At 38.3% G+C, this 20,811-nt stretch overlaps 1 long non-coding RNA gene across 7 annotated transcripts in view; it reads right to left on the bottom strand.

The window, feature by feature from the left end:
• LOC109460765 (uncharacterized) overlaps positions 1-20,811 on the bottom strand; it is a 317,813-nt gene that overhangs the window by 226,965 nt on the left and 70,037 nt on the right. Inside the window, exon 3 of one of the 7 annotated variants that reach the window (XR_012496616.1) lies at positions 15,125-15,252. The exons of the other annotated variants lie outside the window; for them this stretch is intronic. This is a non-coding gene — a long non-coding RNA (uncharacterized LOC109460765). The remainder of the gene's footprint in view (positions 1-15,124; positions 15,253-20,811) is intronic. 7 annotated transcript variants of the gene reach the window in all.

Genomic DNA, 20,811 nt, shown 5'->3' with positions numbered 1-20,811 from the left:
GGCCAAGAAAATCATTAGTTCAAGTCTTCTAGATTCCAATCTTTTCTCTACTGGGGAATCTGAAAAGCCATAGGCATCCATTCAAATGATGAACGGGGCCCAAAAACATTAAAAATAACATCAAAGATTAGCCGGTTAGGGTCAGGGGCTTATTGAATATGAACTTCTGCTTTTTGGGTGATGAAACTGGGCGATTTTGAACTTCAAAAATGTGGTGAGTTAGGTCATTAGGATACCCGTGTTTGTCAGACAGAATTAGTTTCAAAGACTTGATGACAAAGTCCTGCTAGAAACTAGAATCTGGTCTCTAGAGAATTATTAAATTCTGTTTATTCTAGAGTTACATGAAAGCACATTTCAGTGGGAAAAAAAACAATGTTAGTAAAATCAGATAAAAAATTGTCTTTTGGAGACTCTGGTGTGAATCTGCAGGATTTTTATAACACATCGGCTGGTTGAGATGTCTTGCTTTATTTTGGTCATTGTCATCATGCCTGCTCCACTTTTTTCTGTTGCAGCAAGTGAAAAAGAGCTACGAGAAATTTTCCATGTGAAAACCCCAAACTGGTGAAATATAGAATTTCTGACGTGAATTTTATTACGTCAATTCTGTGGGTTGTTGGGCAACACAAAATTCGGTAAAGCTGATAAAAGTAAGCACTGGAATGGAAGCAAAAATAAAAAGCACAGTCATTTCTACACTCTCTACAGTTGTAAGCAATGAAAGCAGCTGAAATGAGAAAATTTCTTCTTGCTTACCCTTCAGAGACAAAGTGGCAGGAAATTGTGAGATTCCTCCCAGAGCCCCACTTGCGAGGAAGCCCATTTAGCAAATGGCATGAGCTGTGGGATCTGTTGTTATTGGTTTTCTTCCCTGGGAACACAGCACACTGGAGATTCAGCGGTACCACAAAACAGTCTTCTAAACCCTCAGACTTGTCAAGTGCAGACTGAGAACTACTCCTTATGGGTTTTGCAAAATCCATAACTTTCCTTCTTGGCTCACTCATTCTTGGCAATCTTGGATTGCTAGGAGAAATCTTTTGAACCCATCAGTCAAGGCACTCAGCGTTATGGGCCACCACTAGCTCAGCCTCGTAACATCTGTTCAGTGTTTCTGTTGCATAGGGAACTTGAAGCCCTCAGAACAAAAGTGACAGCCAGGAACTAAGCGCCATGGAGAGTCTTCAGGGAGAGAAGCACCCAAATTACAGCCTCCATCTTACTATATACCAAAATTAGGTCATGTTTTTCATCCTGGAGAAGGTTCTTCTAAACACCAAAAGGAAAAAAACAAACAAACAAAAAGAACTCCAAAATAATTTACTACAACAGAAATATAAAGAAACCGATTCCCAAATACCTATCTCTTATGGAGTGGGATTTTAAAATTGTGTATAACATCTAATATCTATTGAGTGCTTGCTATGTGCCAAGCACCACTCTAAGTATTTTACATGTATTAATTTATGTAATCCCCACAATAAGTCACAAGAAATTAATTGGGTAGGTATCAGTGGCTTCTCTATTTTATAGGTAAGGAAACTGAGGTATGTCATACTTGTATGTCTAAGGTCTCAGAACTAAAAGAGGCAGAGTTGTGCCTTAAACCCAGGTAAGCTGGTTCCAAGCACCCAGATTCTTAGCCATTAGATCATATTGCCTTTCGTACTTACTGAAGCAGAGGAAGTCAAACAAGGAAATGAAAACCAAGTCCAGAGGTTTAAAAACCTCCTGACTTTTACATACTGCTAATTCCTCCCATAGGAATCTGTCAATATCCTATTTCTCTTCTGCTCTGTGTGGGTACACAGAACAAGTAAAAGAGACAGAAGGCATCTGTGGGTTTCTTCTCTTTCACAGACTGGGCATTGTTACGAGACAGCAGGCAGCCAACAATGCTCACTGTGCATTGTGTGAAAGTGAGAAGGAAGTAGTAGGCAGCTGGAGCAATCATTCTCCTGTTGATAACAAGCTATGTGCATTACGATTTGCGCATATTTGGAGAACCATTTTAGGATTCTCCAGAAAAACAGAACCAATAGGTTGTGTGTGTGTATGTGTGTAAATTAACTATGAGAAATTGGCTCACATAATGATTGAAGCTGAGAAGCCGCAGAATTTGCTTTCTGCAGCTGCAGATCCAGGGGAGACACAGGTGTAAATACCAGTCCCAGGGCAGAAGACCAACACCCCAGTTCAAGCAATCATGCAGGAAGCAAAAGGGGGTAATTCCTCCCTCCTCTGTCTTTTGGTTCTATTCAGGTTACAAACAGATTGCATAATGCTCACCCACATTGAGGAGCGCAAGCTACTTTACTGTGTCCATGATACAAATGCTAATCTCATCCAGAAACACCCTCACAAACACACCCAGATATAGTTTTTCATGTGGGTACCCTGTAATGCAGTCATGGTGACACAGAAAATTAACCATCACAAGTGCTGTGTCTAACACACTGCTTGACTTATAGCAGACATTCATTTACTATTTGATAAATGAGTGAATTCAGTCATGTGTGTATATACGAGTGTGATCGAACAATATGGTGAATGTTTAAATAAAAAAAAATTTATTATAGTAAAAGACACATTGCCATTAATTTCCCTCAAAATACCCCCCCTCGCTTTGAACACACTTATCCCATGGTCCTTGCCACTTATTGAAGCAGTTCTGGAAGTCCTCTTTCGTAAGTATCTTTAGTTGCACTGTCGTGGCTGACTTGATGTCCTGAATTGATTCAAAATGTGTACCTTTCATGGTCATTTTGACTTTGGGGGAAGAGCCAAAAGTCACACGGTGCCAGATCCAGTGAATACGGTGGATGAGGACACACCATAAAGTTTTTATTTGACAGAAATTGCTGTATACCAGAAGCGATGTGTGGCACAGAGCGTTGTCATGATGGAGGATGATTTATGGCACATTTTATTATAAAACTCACCTTCTCTCAACCGTAGCTCACACCTGACTTACTGGATTGAACAAGTTGAAACTTATCATACATTGTTACTAACGTTTGATGTGCTGCTTCCCATGTTAAAGATCCCTGCCTTTCTGTTGGATGGCACTCGGCATCAGCATTCATCGCATTTTGTGATCACAATGGAAAGGCTTTGTGTCACATTGATCGCTTCTGGTATACAGCAATTTCTGTCAAATAAAAACATTGCGGTGTGTCCTCATCCACCTTATTCTCTGGATCTGGCACTGAGCGACTTCTGGCTCTTCCCCAAAGTCAAAATGACCATGAAAGTTAATCGATTCAGGACATTGAGGCAGCCAAAATAGTGCAACTAAAGACACCCACGAAAGAGGACTTCCAGAACTGCTTCAGAAAGTGGCAAACACAACGGGATAAGTGTGTTTAAAGCAAGGGGGATTAATGGCAATATGTCTTTTACTTTAATAAATTTTTTAAATTTAAACATTCAGTATAGTTTGATCACACCTTTTATATCTGATAATAGTCTAACTACCAGATTCGATAGAGAATTCTTATAACTCAATAACAAAAAGAAAAGCAACACAATTTTAAAATGAGCAATGCACTTGAATAGATATGTATCCAAAGATCCATAATGGCCAATAAGCACATGAAAAGTACTCAGCATTATTTGCCGTTAAGGTAATGCAAATCAAAACCATAATGAGATATCACTTCACACCCACTATGATGGCTTTAATCAAGAACATGGAAAATAACAAGAACTGGCAAGGACTGGAGAAACTGGAACCCTCATAGATTGCTTGTGGGAATGTACAACGGCACAGCTGCTGTGGAAAACAGTTTGGCTGATCCTCAAAAAGTTAAACATAGAATTAGCATATGACCAAATAATTCCACTTTAAGGTATATTTCATGTCAAGAGAAATGAAAACTTATGTCCACACAGATAGTTGTACACAATTTTTTATAGCAACATTATTCATAATAGCTGAAAGGTACAAACAACCCAAATGTCCATCAATGGACAAATGGCTAAACAAATTATGGTACACACAAAATGGAATATTATTCAGCCATAAAAAGGAACAAAGTATGGATACATGCTACAAGTTGGATGAACCTCAAAAACATTATACTAAGTGAAAGAAGTCAGGCACAAAGGTCACAAATTATATGATTCCCTTTATATGAGATATCCAGAATAGGCAAATCAATAAAGACAAAAGGCACATTAAAGGTTACCAGGGGATGTGGGGAGAGGAGAATGGATAGTAATTATGTAATAGGTATGAAGTGTTTTTTATGGGGTGATGGAAAAATTTTGAAACTAAAAAGAGATGGTAGTTGTGCAACATTGTGAATATACTAAATACTATTGAATTGTGATTAAATACTACTGAATAGTATACTTTAAAATGGTTAATTGTATACAGAGGATGCCAAAAAATGTATACACATTTTAAGAAAGGAAAAAACTATTAAAATTATAATACAATGAATGACACTAGCATTCATTTGATCAACGCCATCTTTTGAGCGAACATCAAACTACACATTGCTACCATAATTCAATTCAGCTTCAAAGAGTAATACACAGATAACATCTCTTAAAATGTGTACATTTTTTAGCACCCCTGGTATTATGTGAATTTCACCTAAGAAAAAATTCCTTCCCACAGAAACAACAGAACAAAATAACTTTACAAGAAATACGTATTTAGAAAAACTCCATGGAATGAGTAATACCTACATAATAAAAACTGCTTCATTAAATGAGAGAAAACTGCCATTTTATTTTATGAGGCTAGGAAAAGCTTACTAACTACCCCAAATTGGACAGTACAATAGAGTATTACAACCATCTCATTTTTAATATATATTAATAAAGATTACTGCATTCAATACACCAGCTCGTTAAAAGTCTGCATCATGACTACAAGAATGTTTTCAAAAGGCTCATCAGTCAATAGAAAGACTCAATGAAAGAATCATTGATCATTGATCATTGAAAGATTCAATGATCATGGAAGATAAATCAATAAAAATTACCCAAACTACAGCATAAAGATTAAAAAGGGAGAATTAAAAAATATAAAAGTAAAGGACAGAGCTGGGGTACAACCCCAAAAGTCTAAATAACTGTTATTGAAATATCAGAGAGAGAAAACAGAACAGAAAAATAAATCTTTAAAGAAATTATGCTGAAACTCTTTTAAAATTGTTGAGAGCCATCAAACTATGTACCCAAGAAGCTCAAAAACACCATAGAGAATTAAAAAAAAAAAAATTGACACGGCATGATTTTGGCTGAAAGCAAAACACAGAGATGAAATCCTGAAGGAAGAAAGAGAAAAAGACACATTACACAGAGGACTGCAATCAAAATTACATCAGACATGTCCTTTAAAAAAGAAATCTATGAAAGCCAGAAACTAATGGAGTGACATCTTTAAAATGCAAAAAAGAATAATATAGAAAACTGTACAATTATTCTATCACAGCCACCCACCCTACTCTCTATTACTTTGTAGTAAACTTACCCTCATGCTCAACTCCTAGCAATCACTAATCTGTTTTCTATTCCTGCAATTTGCCTTGGCAAGAATGTCATATAATGGAATCAAATAGTATATACCCTTTTGAGCATGGTTTCTTTCACTTTGCTAAGTGAATTTGATTCAGTCACCAATTAGCAGCATTTATAGACAATTCCTCAGTTTCTTTTTATATGTTTTTGAAACTCTATCTTGTTTCAGTTTCCATGATACACATTCTTCAGTTTTCCTTTAATCTACATCTTTGCAATCTCCTTTACAAGATCCTCTTTCTCTAGTCAGCCTTTACAGTTTGACTTTCTCTATAGATCAGTCCTAAACCCATTCCATCTATGTCTACCCTCTCTCACTTGGATGACAATATTCATTCCCATAATTTTAAACTTCCCCTATATGCTAATGAGTCATAAATTTACTTATATATAACTTGGATGCCATATATGATTATTTGTGACTATATTGTGCCCATATATCTTTATTTTATTATGGAGAGGGTTTTCAGTGACTGAAAGCATGCAGAAAACAGGAACAATACCCTTGATAAGATGCCTAAATGGGAGCAGACAAGACTGTGAACACTACATTTTTTAAGGAAGAAGGAATGTCTGCTTAAATCTAACTGAAATAAGCCTGACATAAACTGTAGATTTAATGGAAAATAATAAAATATGCATATAATATAGAGATATTCAAGCATTTTTAATAAATCAGGGGCCAAAAATAAATTAAAGGTTCTCCTTATAGTTTATATCTGCCAATTATATATTAGAAAGCTTTACTTTGGTAGCTGTCAGTTTTATAACACCATCTTGCTGCCAACACAATTTTGAAAAAATTTTGTTGATTAAATACAATAATGATTCCTATTGAAGACTGCACCAAAATAGTAAAAAAAAAAAAAAAAAATGTATCAGTTGTATTTCATCCAGAATGAAAAGAGATTAAATTTGCCTCATCCCTGGATGTGGTATTTGGCCCAAATTGCATTTTTGCAGCAGGGTGGAGTTTAAGATCAAAAAACCAGAAATATTGTGCATACAATGAAAGCCAATCTTTTGGCAACCAGGTGAAGCCCTGTTTTGTCCTATTTCTGTGGAATTTTGGTCATATCCCGGGTATCATAGAATAGTCTTTATTCCTAAAGAATTATAGCCTCAAAAAAGATGGACACCATATCTGCAATAATGCTTCATTTAAATGTCAATTGTGTTTCATTTGCTGAAATAATACATATGAATAAACCAACAGAAAACATTATACATTTAAACCTTTCACTTTAAAAATGAGCTACATAATGTCTTTCCTGAAAAAAAGAAAGAAGGTAAGTATTGCCTGTCAAAACCAGCAAATCATTAGCATTTTTAGAGCTAAAAGAGGACACTGGAAAGTATCCAGTCCCATCTTCCAGCTTCACATGCAAAGACACTGGATTATTAAAAGGTGGAACGATTTACCCAGAATATCACAGCTACTGAAAAACAAACCCGAGACTAAGGTCTTCTATGCATAGTCCAGACATTTCCCATTGTCCCATGCCGTCTAGTAGCAACGCTGCACTGTCCCACCCTCGGCAGATCTTGTTCAGTGGCTGGTAGGCTCAGCTTCTAAGGACAGTTCTGGGACTGGCCTTCATTTGAAGACACAACGCCGTGCCCTGAAAACCTGGCCCCAAGTCCCCTGGGTCTCTTTCTAGCTGTCGCCAGCACCAGCACGTGGACCTTGATGAGGGTGTAGAAGCTTGGTTTCCTTACAGTTGTGTCATTCACCCTGAGTCACACACACATCCTGACCATGTTTACTTTGTGCTATTACATAATAGAAAGTGTTCCAGAAGACACTTACTTAAAAGGCAACTTTCAATTAAAATCATTTCCACTTTTGGTGTTTTTTTTTTTTTTTTCTAAGTAGCTAAATGCTCTATATTTGTGCATTGTGTGAAAGGAAACCTCTGTTAACACACTCCCCTCCATATACTTTTTTCACATCCTCTTCTTTTTCTTTTTTTAATAATATCCCATCTAATTTTCATGGAGCTTGTCAAATCTATGATAGAGCAGCACATAGGAGAGTCAGAAAGACATAGCAATGCCGTGACAAGGGAACTATAAAGGCTTGAGTTGATTGGCCTACCTCATCCTGTGATCCAAACTGAACTGTCAATCTCCAAGCCAGGAGGGTGAATCCTCATGGTGGCAGGCCACTAAGATTAGCTTTGTCTCCACTGATGTTCATGTTTGTCTACCTTGTAGATGCCTGGTTTTCCTCAGTGATGACCTGACACTAGGCATATCCATGCCACATGTATCCATCACCCCACAGGCATTCCCCCATCTAGAAAATAAATTCCTAGATTAAAGAATTGTGTCCATTTACTTAGTCGCCTTCATTCTACAATAATCTGACAATTAATCAATGTTAAGCAATTCACAATACATATGTGATAATAATGAGGAAAGGCCCCCAAGAATTAGAAGTAAATCCCAACCCTGTTTTATAATTGTTCATTTTCCTAGAGCTGATGAATGCACCATTTAGAGATGCAAGAAGCTGAGCAGCTGAGGTAATCACCCTACTGCCTCAACTTCAGTTTTGCTGGCGCTCTACGGGTCCAATTCTGGGAACTGAGGGACTTAGATTATCATGCCAGCCTGATTTCTCGTGTGCTTTCACGCAAAAAGCTCCTTCACGGCCATATGCATTTGATATCCACCAAGAGGACATAACATCTGCTTTCTTTCAAAATCCCATGTAAATTTTGGAGACCATAGGGAAAAAAGTCTCTGAAGCATGGAGCTATCAAGATTATTATTGTAAATTCCTAGTTCTGCCTATTGCATTTTAATAGAAATTCCAGTTTCATAGAATAAAAGTTATTGGTAAGAGAGACTGGAGTGACATTTATAACTATTTTATGTAATGTTTCATAGTTTTGCACATTATAATTCAGTAATAAGAGGAAAAAGAAGAAACATTGCATATTTTCTCATAGTTATTCAGTGTAGTATATTTCCTTAATAGGATCCTTAGGAGAAATTATCAATTTCCACTTTTATGAAATAACCTTAGCAATAAACTATTTTATAAAGGTAGTGTTTAATTATATGATCATTTCCATGTTATTATAATCACTAACAATAATGACAAATAATTATCTAGAATATTCTAGCAGAAAACTGGAAATTAATTCTCTTTTACATACACTTAGATCTCCATTCACTCCAGTTATCGCTCTCATAATTTACAACCCAGAATAATTATTGTGATTCGGGTTAACTCTATACCTTGCTTCAATCAAGATCCCACACAGCAACAATCCCAAACCTTTTATAACTTGGCAGTATATGTTCAAATTTCTGAACGGCGTAAAATAGGTAATCCATAAGTGCAAAGTGAGCACTAAACTTAAAGTGCAGAAATATCTCAAAAGGAATTGCAGCTAACTCAGCCAACTCAAAATAGAAGCCTCAGAGTATCTTAACCAGATGTGGGCTTGAGATTGAAGAGGAGGAATCATACTAATTGTGGTGGAGGAGTGTGCTTACTCTTTATAATTAAAAGCCTAGAATTCCTTGCATTAAATATGATCACTACTATTTATATAATGTGCCGAATCTTGTACTAAGCCATTTACATGCAGTTTCCTCACTTAATTTTCACAGGAACTCTGTGGAAAAGAGTTCTAATGTTACCCTCATTTTATTGCGGATGTGCCAGAAGCTTTAAGAGGTAGGTAGGTAGCACACTAAGCGGTAGAGCCAGGAGTTGAATCTAGGCTCTCTGTATCCAAGATCAAGATCTAAATCACTCTCAGAGCAGGTGGGTAGATAGGCAAACTCAGAAAAGAGGGCATATTCTATCCTTTGATAAAACTTAAATTACCAGGAGCTGGCTGCTACAAGAAACCTTGAACACTAACTGGTCAATTTCAAGTAGGTAACTTCAAAAGAAGTACAAGTGACCCTGAACATGAGAAAAGATGCTGAATCTGTACTAATCAGGAAAATGATAATTGAAACAGCAGTACATTATCTGTTTGTTTTTTTCACCCATTACTTTTGAATGCATGAGTTAAAAACATGAACAATATCTGGTTTAGGGGAAGATGCTGGTAAATGGGCATGTCTCCCACGTGCTAGTAATTGTAACTGATACTGGGTAAGACTTTTATAGGAGAAATTCAACGCTTTCCATTTAGAAGGATATTTGATATTTTAGATGGAAAGAGAAAGTTTAAATAAGTATAAAGTATAATTGTTTTTAATGTTTTCCCTATTTCCCCTGTATTTTCTCCATTAAAGACCCAGCACCACCCAGTGCTCCAAGGAAAGAGCCCTGCACCCATATCAACAGGTCCCTGTGCTGTGACTCTGCCGCTAAGTCTGCTTCTTTTCCACCTGCCATGCACTGGGTTTGGCAAGGCCTGTTCCTTGCTGCCTAATCTCATTTCCTCTGACTTAACCTCTTTCCTGTCAAGTACCTGCTTGCTCCTCCCTTCCTTTGGCACTCGATACCCTGTCTACCCTTTCTACAGTGTCTGCAAGATCCTCCTTTGCCCACAAGCCTTCCTGGCCACCCTTGCCTTTAGGGCTTGCACACCCTGGTGTTCCAGACGTTGGGAGTTCAAAGAGCAGTCAACTAAACAAACACCACAACATTGTGAAGAATTGCAGAAGGCTGCCAGGTGCCAATTTTGCCAAGTAGGCAGTCAAAAACAAGAAATACCATCCATGTTCACCATCATTTTATTAAAGGAAGGCATTTTAACACTAAAAAAAAAAAATGGGGAAAAGTCATAATCTCAGAAAAACAAAAATGTTTCTCAAAGAACAGCAATTAAGCAACCTTGGGGACAGACCCGAGGTGAGGAAGGGACATATGCCCAGAAGGAGCTAGCGTACGAGAAAATAGCCAAGACTGTTTGTCTGGCACAGGGGACATCCTTAGAAGCCAGAGCAGAGCCGTGTTTTGTAGCCCACTCCCCACCCCTCCCCTTCACATCTCAAGGTCACTTGAGTGAGTTCCTCATGCTGCTTAATCTAAGGAGTCACACCAGCTGCTCATCTAAGAAAACTCCACTTATCAACAGCTGCCTGCAGGCCATCCTGGAAATGTCCAGCAAAGTGAAGCTCGCCCACGTCTGGAGTTTCCTGCCCCCGTCCTAAGGCACGCTACACACTCTTCTTTATGTTCTACAGCCTGGGATACTTTAAGATCCCCTCGAAAAGTCTTGTAGAGTTCTTGTCATGCAGAGGCTGTGGAGGTATGGAGGGAAAGCTCCAGCAGAAAGACTTGGAAAAACTGGACAGTGGCGTCCTTACAGTGCTCATTTTATCATGAACGTGTTATCTGTCCATGGAGGGGTTTTTAGAGCAATCACTGACATGTGCTCTAGTGTGATACTCTAAAATCTGAATGGACTTATGAAGGCCTGACAATTAAGTTCGTGAACTCATCCTATAAAAAGTGTTACATAACTCATTGATGAATAAATATCACTACATTCACCTTCAAAGAACTCCCCTTGGGAAGCTATGCACCAATGCCAGTGCCTAGTCCGCCCTTAAAAGCAAATTTGGAACTCTTTTTCTGGAATGGCCATCAGAGCTGTCATTGTATTACCCTTGATGTTCTGAATGTCATCAAAATGTCCTCCTTTCAATATTTCCTTTATCTTCAAGTAAAGAAAGAAGTCATTGGGGGCCAGATCAGATGAGTAGGGAGTGTGTTCCAATATAGCTGTTTACTGGCTAAAAACTCCCTCACAGACAGTGCCGTGTGAGCTGGTGCACTGTCGTGATGCAAGAGCCATGAATTGTTGGTGAAAAGTTCAAGTCGTCTAACTTTTTCATGCAGCCTTTTCAGCACTTCCAAACAGTAAACTTAGTTAACTGTTTTTCTAGTTGGTACAAATTCATAATGAATAATCCCTCTGGTATCAAGAAAGGTTAGCAACATCATTGCATCAAGTTCGCGAACTTAATTGTCACACCTCGTACTATGGATGTTTTCAGGTAAACATTGCTCTTGACATGCAGTTTTTTTACATTTAATAAAATCCATTTTAATATCCACCTTGATTACCCATCACAAATTTGTTCTAAAATCAAAGGTTAAGTGGATAAATGTCATTTTTTTGTTTTTTAACCAAATGCCTAGATTCCAACTATTTTGACCAAGATTACTAGCAGTAGAAATATCCTAACTTTCTCAGGCCTTGGGGCATCAAATCTCATACTTTTGATCAGGAAGCAGAAAAAGGAAAGAGAAGGAATGGGGCTAGGTCCATGGTCAAAGGGACTTCAGTTATGAGAGAGAACTGGTCAATTTTGGTCCATACAAGGGTATCCAGCAAGGACAGATTGCACCGTCCCCACTTCCACATGTAGCAAGAAAATGTTAATAGCCAGTGTTCACAGTGCTATGGCTTATTTGCTCCAGGAACCTTAGGTAGCAGACGCATTGCCTTACACCCAGGCTTACTGCTAAATAATATAGAAGCTAGAAGGAAATGTAACAACTGTGTTTCCCCAAAAATAAGACCGGGTCTTATATTAATTTTTGCTCCAAAAGACGCATTAGGGCTTATGCTCAGGGGATGTCATCCTGAAAAATCATGCTAGGATTTATTTTCTGGTTAGGTCTTATTTTCGGGGAAACATGGAAGAAAGTTGGGAATGTGAAACACATGAAGCCAGGACACACACACCCATGCTCACACAACACATAACTGTGGTTTCTTCTGTCACTGTGAACATGATTGCCATTTCTATCACCATCATTCATTCGAATAAAAATTCTTAAAACTTGATGCACCATTCATTTCTAGAGCTAAGCAGGGTTATTCCAGGCTTTCGGCCCATGTTTCCTAAAAGCCTAGCTGATTAAAAGGCATTAACATTTAGAGTTTGCCAACACTGATTACTGGCAAGTGTTCATGTGATAACAAAGACCTAATAAGAGAGATGCAGAAAAGCATGGTGAACATAACACAATAAGGGGTGCTCGTCAGTAACAAGTATCTGTTTCCTCCTTAGCAAAGGAAGGAGGTTAACTCATGAGCTTCAAGGCACCTTCCAGATCTAACATTTTATGATTCTGATTAGCAGACAACTTTTCAGAAGGCATCTACTCAATAACGTCAGGTTCAAAATTCTTCAGAGCTTGATTATCAATTCTCAGCACAGGGTCCTCAAATAACGTGCTTGTTTCTTTTTTATAACATTGATGAGGTGCCATAGGTACTTAGCTCTTGTTTACAGCAATTAGGCTATGGCAAACTGGTTTCCTTATACTTAGTTTCACTGAAAGTTGCAGACCCTACTGACAACATTAAATGAGAACTTACTGTACTCCATATTTTGTTTTTATCTTTTTTTCTTCCAGTCTTTTGTCATGTACTCATTGCTCAGTAATACTGCTAATCGAAAAGGAAAGAAAGAGAAGTTCTGTTAAGTCAAATTTGATGCAATCAAAAGTTGAAGCTGAGACTATCCCAAGAATGTTCCACATATTTAAATTCTCCTAAATACCTCTTTCTTAGTGGCATTCAACAGAAAGAGCTAGCAGTCCTAAAGATTTTTTGCAAAAGCAACTCTGAAGGAAAATACCAATGAACTTCTCCTGCTCGGGACCCCACAACCGGCAATCTGGAAACCTGAGCTGTTTGTGATAAGAATGAAAGTCACCAATAGTCTTTTCTTTAAAATACAAAACAAAACCAGAAGCAATGACTTTCAAGTTTAAAGCAAGCTTATCTCCTTCAGTTCAGGAGTATTTGTTTGCCAACTAAGTGTTACTTCTCACAAATGTAAAGTTAAATCAACAAACTTTCTTCACATTGGGGACACTATAGGTAAAAGAGCCTGTGAAATGTGGAATTAACTTTTCAGGTTTTGAAATTGATACATTAAGTTTAGAAAAGTTAACCATTTGATGAGTGTGACCGGCTCGCTTAAACTTCATTCCCAGTCATAACTCTTGATTTCCCAAGCAAGGAAAAAAAGAGAGAGCATAGTATGTTCAGAACAGAACTGAGTGCTATGGAATGGGAGTTAAATACACATACAACATTTATTTTTACGATTATTCATTACTACCATCAATATTTTTTTATTGTTATCCATTACAGTTAAGTAGTTTACAAAGTGCTTTCACATACATTTTTCTCATTTCTCTAGGACCCTCTCAATTCTGTGATGTAGGTAAAACAGCAAGCATTCAGATATGTTAAATAATCTAGCATTTGTCATCATCATCACCACCATCATCACTTCGTGAGCGCTTACTATTTGCAAAGCTCTACACTAAATGTTTTATGTGGATCATCTAATCCTCACCAACCCTATGCAGTTGGTATTATTACCATCTCTGTTTCAGATGAGAAAACATGGTTGATTGGGGCCTGAAACCTGGGGCTTATGAGTCCAAGTCCAGTGTTGTTTCCACATTGTTTTAATAATAGAGTTAAAAAAGAACAAAGAGAATGCTAAAGTTTCCAGTTCATTTCATATCAGTTTCCTTCAGACAGAAATAAAGCAAGAAAGGGACCATGAAAAGCAAGTTAAATTTGCAGCCTCTTCCCAAAATAAATACTTACAAAAATGCAGCAGGCAAAAACATTCGCCAAATCTTTTAGAGCTTTTGTAAATTGCTGTAAGGTTGCAATTCCACCACACTTGGAGCTAAATGCAAAATTCTACTTTTAAACCTGCTACTGACCAAATAAACAAATTTTTTAAAAAGCTATTTTAAAACAGAAAATAAATAAGACCGTTAAAAAGCCTGACAGTGTAGGGTGGCCTACCATGAATGATAAAGGTCCTGGGTTTCCAAACCCCCAATGTTGCAACTTGGTTGGTCTTTGGATATATCAGAGTCAATTTCACTCAGTGAGTATTTAATGAGTAGTTACTGCCTGTTTGGTGTTAGGGGACTAGAGATGAACAGAACACTTATTGTTCATGCCATGCCGGAGCATATTATGAACTAGAGGCAAAGACCGATAAAACATTAATTACAGTGTAGTAAGTTCCACAACAGAGGATTTATCCTGCTCTTGGGACTCAGAGGAAGCTTCCAGGAAAAAAAAAAAAAGGCATTTAGATAAAACCTGAAGGAATGCCAGAAGTTAGTCTGAGAAAAAATTGTCATGAGGACTCAAGGAAGGGAGAATCTGAGGGGAAGAAACTAGGCCACTTACAAACTTGGGAGGATAGCGACATCCTCAATGAAATGAACAAGGGTTCCATAATCCATTGCAGGATGGAGGTTCATGGGAGAGCGGGTTATGTAGGAAGTCCATCTTTAAAATATTTCTCTTATTTAGCCAAGAATGTCCACACTCTTAAGAGGGAGTTATAAGCCTATAACTCCCTTACTCTGGAAGGAGGGTAAAGGAAAGACACTGATGGTTTCTCAGCTATTTACAATAGTGGTCTCATCCATGTCAGAAAAAAAAAAAAATGGGGTATTCATTTAAAGACATGAAAAGATAAAGTGGAGATAGAAAGAGATGATTGGGGTAAGGATATAAACAGAGAAAAGGAAGGAATACCCTAAACAAAATAGAACCACAGTCACAAAAATAAAAAATGTTTAATATAATAAACTCTCAGCTACCTGCACCTGGCCTGAAGAATTCACAACACATCCATTCCTCCAGATTCACTTAACCTGCAGTTGGGACCGCAAGAGATGAGACAGTACAGCAGACATGCTTTCCTATGTTCTGCTTAGGTGTGTTAAACCTGTGGATGAGAAGCAAATGCTCAAGAAGTCTTGATTCTTTTTCTTTATTTTGTATGTTAGGTCCCTAATTCATTTGAGCAATCACACAAGAATTAGTTTTGGATTGCTAAGGATACCAACTGACAGGATAAGAAAGCAGCCTAAAGAGAACTAGGAAAGGAGGACAATGAGAATGTTCCAGAAGTAATTCCGGTGCTGAATACTCTCTATTTGTCTATCTAGATATATTGATCTTTTCCACTGCTCTGTGCTCCAGGAGTTGACCTGCATTTAGGAGCTCCCCAGGGCTTTCAATTGGCTGTGTTCAGTGGGAGGCAGGAGTAGGAAATCGGAGGATGGGAGACCAGGGAGATTAAAGTGCTTCACCATTCCTGGTTGGTTTCCATTAACCTTGCCCACAACCTAGAAAATAGCCCCTTCGTTAATCTCTCCGTAATGGCCTAAGTTGAATGTGCCACCTCTTTTCTCACCTCCCCCAAAATGGAAATAGATAGTCTAGCCACACAGAAGTGCAATGCAAGCTTAGGGCAAGCATGATTGACAAGCGAAAGAAATATATATGAGATAATACGTTAGAACAAGAAATCCATTTGAAAACATTTTGGGGAATGTTCATTGATTTTCCTCTCATATCAAGAAGAGAGAAACAACACTGCATTGGGAGGAGATGAGAAACGAGACAGCCAGAACCATTTTAGACAGTGATTCAGCATAACCACCAAGGGAAGGGACATCTGGAGGAACTATTTGGGAGGAGTTGGTGATAAGTATACTGGACTTTTCTGCAGCCTCCAAAAATAACAGAGCCTTCCAAATACTTACCTTCACAAATCTCCAGGGGCCATTTCCCTCTTCATCCAAGCTAAGGTAAACCCAGCCAGGATGACCTCAGTGGCCTCACCCTAACCCTTCTTTCCAAAAATGAGAATAAGAATACCTACAAATTAGACAACAATGTCATTAAGTTACAGACCTCGGGCTGCTAATACTATACTGGTGAGGAAAGAAGTGCTCATCCCTTTACCACCACTGTGGTCAAGTTCCGCTGGCTTCCTCTATGCATTAAAGGGATACAAAGTTAGCTACACGTCAAGTACTAACCAATAAGTGAATCTCTCTCTGATATGTTTCTTCATTATCTCTGCTTCTTAGATTAAAAAAGTATAAATTATACTATTCAAGGTAAAAATGGCCATTTTAATTTCTGCCATCTTCCTGTGTCACTCCTTAAGTAACAATGACAGCTAAATGATTTTTTCTCAGCCCAAGAGTAATGTGTCGGGCTTCCTTTCTAATGACAACAATCTTTCTGTTGCCAAATGCTTCACGTCTTAAATAATGGCTTGAATTTTGGCTGCAATTATAAGATAAGCTTGTTCTCATAACCTTTTCACAATGGATTTTCATCAGCTCCTTTATAAAGGAAATTAGAATTTGCATTTAACTTCAAGCTCATGTATCTGAAATTTGACACACCACTGGCATGTTCAGACATGGTATTTATAAAGGAATAACATTTGGTTTTTAGGGTTTGGGTTAGGATTTTACATCTAAAGTAAAGGAGAAGCAAAATCTAATTGAAGTTAAGGAAGAATCACCAGAGTCTGAATGGCAGAGTGACCCGAAAGCGAAGATTATTTCTGTAAATACAGTATGCTCACTTCTACATACGCCCCAAAGAAAACCTATTTACTTTCCAAAATTTCTCAGTAACATCTGAGATCCAGACAATATGGCTATAAGCAGGTTTGATGTGGAACACAATATAAATTGCCGGACAATAAAGGCCATGATAGGTAGGGGTGCTAGAGTGAGTGACACCCTCATTGCTCGGGATAGACACCACAATAGCTATAGACTAATAAAAGCAAGCTGTCCCCCAGGAATTAGCAAGCCACTCTTTTCAGGCAAAGTTGTCAGCTCATTTTTTCCAGAACCCAAGCTGGGACTTTGCATAACCTGAGAGTAAACATCCCTGCCGCCAGGACTTGAGAAATACCAAACTCCAAACTTGTGGAGAAGTGTCTATCCTGGATCCTGGGTTCCAGCTCCCTGGCTTGTCCCAAACGTCTCCTTCCTTTAATGTTGAGCAAATACTGCCAGCTTTAATGGTAGGTGGGATTTGCCCATATTATGGCCTCAAATAGGAGAAAACATTCAAAACTAAATGAGACAATGGCTAATTCAAAGGCAACATCTGTGGGAAATATGATTGCAAACGAGGAAAGCAAGTTGTCTATCAGGAGACGAGTGATTCATAAATGTTTCTGGCAGGGGCTCACACAGATGGAGTCGTGTACACATGCTATTTTTTCCCTGCTAGGATTTGTGCCTAACAGAGTAAGTGATTACAGACCTGAGTGAGTATGCATTGTGATCGAAAGCAAATGTAGTGAACTTTCTGATCAAAGCACCACTGAATCTCTTTCCGTGTGATATTCCCCACTCTGGCTCATTCCCTTCAGTAGGTAACTTGGGGAGGTTCTTGACTGAAATGTTTATGCAGATGCAAATGCTGTGACTTCCCTCCTGGCAGGGATCTCAACTCTGACAGGATACAGAGAAAAGAAAAATCCCATGTCTACTTCCCAGCAGCTCTAGAAAAAATGCCATCAGTCCTGTTGGGGCCAAATGAGGCGTAGGAGTTGTTCTCCAGTGTGAAGACACCATGCGCACAGAACTAGAGAATGTCAGAATTGGGATTTAAACACTCACAGTCCAAACTTCTCAATGTACAGACTGAGGCTCAAAGAGGTCCAAGTGACTTGCGAAATATCTCATAACCAGTCAATGAGAAAACCAAGATTATAACCCAGCTCTCTTGATTCCAAGTTTAATGGGCCTTTTCCCCATTACAACAGATAATTTTTATTCATTCAATAACTTATTTATACAAAAAATATTTATTCAATGTCCACCATACAGCAAGCAATGTTCTGAATGCTGGAAAAAGAACAGGGAATAAGAGATACAAAATCTTTTACCTCAATCACATTCTTGTGGGAGAGAATAACAAAATTCAGATAAATATAAATATATATAAATATAAATATAAATATAAATATAAATATAAATATAAATATATATATATATATATATATATATATATATATATATATATATATAATGTTATGTCAGGTAGTGGCAAATGCTTCAAAGAAAATAAACAAAGGCCAAGGTAGAGAATGATGAGGGGCAGCTATTTAAGGAAAGGTGAACAGGGAAACTCTCTCTGGGTGATACTGATCACAGTCTGAATGAAGTGAGGGTGCAAGCCACACAAATACCTGAGAGAAGAACTTTCTAGACAGAGAGAACAATGTGTACAAAGTCCAGGAAGCTGGCATGAGCTCAGTGAGCTGGGGGGTGGGGGCCTGTGCCAACTAAGTGAAAGGGAGCAGTGGGGGTGAAGTCAGAGAGGCCAGCAGATGGCTTTCAGCGGGGGAATAACTTGATCTTTTTTCAATTTTTTAAAACAGATTATTCTGGGTATTATGTGAAGAATAAACTGAAGGGGAGAAAAGAGAAAGAGAGGACCAGGGGGACAATAAGGAGAGCTCCCCAGCAGGCAGAATTTAAGTTCCTTGAGAGCAAGGATTTTTGTTTGGCTTGTGCTTTGCTGCAAAATCAGCACTAAGAATAGTGCCTGGCATACAGTTGAGGTCTTAGAGTATCTGCTGAAAGAATGGATATCTGAGAGGTGAGATCAAGGAGAAAGTTGATAGTGGCTTGGACTATGATAATAGCAGTAGAGACAGGGAGAAATGCGTCAATTTGGGTAATGGTTTGAAACCAGAATTGACAAGAACAGGTTGAAGATTGGGTACGTACACTTAGTAAGAAAGAACTCAAGAAGGACTCCGAGGTTTTTGCCTTACGCCCTCTGAATGAACAGTGGTGATTTCTCCAGGAGCAAGAGAATCAGTGGGGAAAATCAAGAATCTTGTCTTAGTCATGTTATGTTTGTGCTGTATACCAGTCTTCCAAATGGAAATAATGGCTAAGCAGTTGAATAGACATGTCTGGATCTCAGGGAAGAGTTATGGCTGGAAATAAGTGGATACTGTTTAAAACTACTGAATACCATAAGTTCACCCAAAGAGTAAGTGTAGATGGGGAATTGATGGGGTCCAGGGACCCTAGGGCATTCCAGGGTTTCCAGGTGGGTAGTGGAAGAAAAACCAGCAAAGGATTTTTGCCAAGAAGAAGAAATATAGGCAAAGAAGCTTGAGAAGAGGAAAACCAGAGGTGTCCTAGAAGCCAAGCAATGAAAGTATGCTTCAAAGGAAGGAACGCTGAACTGTTCCATTGTTCCTGGAAAGTCAAGGTGAGGCCTAAGAATTAACCATGCGATTTGGCCACACAGAGGTCACTGGTGACAGTAACAAGTGTAGTTTCAGTGGCATGATGGGAACAAAATCCTCATTAGTGGAAGAAGATGAGGAGATCAAAGGAGGGTTTGGGGTTTTTTCTTTTCAGGTGAGAGTCATTACAAGAAGCTTTTATGCTCATGGGAAGATCCAATAGAGATGGAGGAAATCACAAAGGACAGAAATGGGATAACTGCAAGAGAAAAGTCTGGGTTAGACAAAAGAAAATGGGATCCAATGCATAAGTGGAGGGCTTAGCTTTAGAACAGAACACGTGGAGTTAATCTGGAAGGGAGGAAAGGAACGAGATACTGGTACAGTTATGATTTGTTGGTAGAAAAGAGAGGAAGTCCTTTCTGATTGCTTCTTTTTTCCAAGTGAAATAACAAGGTCATCAGCTGGGAACATGGGGAAGAAAGGAGTGTCTGAAATTTAAAGGAAGAGGAGAAGGTGAGGAAAAAGCCGTAGGAGATTGATTCCCAGCAGGACACTCTATACAGAACCAGCACAGAGTGGAATAGCATCAGAGAATATCAAACAGTCACCGAGTTGCCAAAAAATGAGGGTCAGTTGTGGAGTCGGGTGTGGGCATTTGAGGGGGGAGGAGTGGCTTCAAAGAGGTGTCAAAACGGGTGGCAGGGGTGTTTCACACAATGTTCACCTATCTCAAAAATTTAAAAGAGAACATCAAGATGGACTATCTCCACGTTGCTCTTCATGGAGATGCAAATGTTAAGAAGTAATAAATTATTTTTCTGATTCCAGGAGCAAAACATTTGTCAGCTAAAAACATTACTACTTTCACTTGATTGATTTGTAATAAAATGATACAGAGCCACACTTTGAACTAGCAACAATGGATACATATTATGACGCTTAATTATATAGCAATACATCCTGTAAAGGACAGAAGATTAATGACTTGTTAAGTTGAAGCAATTACCTAACAATAATAATAGTCACAATGACAGAATTATATGTTCCTTCAGAGTGCTTGAGAGTGTAGAAACCGGAAAGACTTACTCATTTAATCTGAAGAGTTTTATTATTTATTCTCTATGGTAGTTTTTATTTTTAGCTGCTGGCTTCTTTTTTTATGTAAGGTTTTAATTAATTCCTTTTACTGTTTTATGAATCTCTCTCTTAAGTACAGTTTTAGATAACACTGCAATTCAAATCTTTGAGTAG

Source organism: Rhinolophus sinicus, linkage group LG01 (genome assembly GCF_036562045.2).
Source record: "Rhinolophus sinicus isolate RSC01 linkage group LG01, ASM3656204v1, whole genome shotgun sequence".
Classification (NCBI taxonomy): domain Eukaryota; kingdom Metazoa; phylum Chordata; class Mammalia; order Chiroptera; family Rhinolophidae; genus Rhinolophus; species Rhinolophus sinicus.
Note: the sequence above shows the minus strand (reverse complement) of the source record. Positions and strands in the feature narration are given on the sequence as shown.